Source organism: Limulus polyphemus, unplaced genomic scaffold, assembly GCF_000517525.1.
Source record: "Limulus polyphemus unplaced genomic scaffold, Limulus_polyphemus-2.1.2 Scaffold5167, whole genome shotgun sequence".
Classification (NCBI taxonomy): Eukaryota; Metazoa; Arthropoda; class Merostomata; order Xiphosura; family Limulidae; genus Limulus; species Limulus polyphemus.
The window spans coordinates 1-1068 of record NW_013670777.1 but is presented as its reverse complement, the minus strand read 5'-3'; positions in this window follow the sequence as shown (position 1 = coordinate 1068).

Here is a 1068-nt window from a genome sequence, read left to right as displayed (position 1 = left end):
GTGTTTCAGGCCTGGTGATTCGGGTGCTCGACTAGTAATCTGTGGGTCGCGGGTTCAAATCATTTTCACTGAACATGCTCACCCTCTCAGCTGTGGGGCGTTATAAACTGACGGTCAATCTCACTATTCATCAATAAAAAGTTGGCGATAGTGTGGTGATGATTAGCTGCCTTCCTTCTAGTCTTACAGTGCTAAATTAGGGACGATTGGTACAGATAACCCTCGAGTAGCTTTGCGTGGAATTCAAACCAAACTATCTAAAATTAACTTCAAAACTACCAGAAGTTCAAAATGTATTTAGAAAATACCGACAAACTGTCCATTTAATTAGATTAACAGATGAAACAATAAACAGCTTCAATAAAAACTACTGCAAGGGCGGAAGTTTTCTCGAGAAAGCATTCGGCACAACGGTCTTAGATATAAATTGTCTAAAATGGGACTTCCATGAGAAATAATTGGTTGGTTATCAAACTTGCTGGAGGATCAGAGTAAATGTAGAAGACACTTTCTCAGTTATCTTCACCTCCGAGGTTCATCATGTATTTAAACGAAATGTCTCTAAAATAGTCGAATTTCACACACTTCTCACAATTCGTAGACAATGGCCATTTGGAAGAGTGCCCAAGAGCATATAACAGCATCATACATTATACAACCGCGATTAAATGTAATAGAACAATTTTGTAACATATGGAGGATGAAAAGAAACAATCATAAAACAAGTACCTAAAATCATCTTAGAAGGAAAACAAATTAAATGTGAAAAATCTTATGTTGCAATAAAATAACAAAGTAAAAATCTACTGCTGGGGGTGGGGAATAAGAGGTTAAAGGTATACCTTACCCTCCAAGGTCCAACAAAATTTGAATCTAAAACTCAGATACAGCTCAACATTTGGCTGGTTCACATCATAACAATTGTTTTTCCTGAAACTGATGATATATATAGAGTATAGACCACTTTTATGTCTGTCATATACCAACTGGCCTGATTAGCCATGGTATTGTTGGAAAGGTCTCGTCGGCGCTGGATAGGACAGATATAGTGTTGTTGGTATATTATAA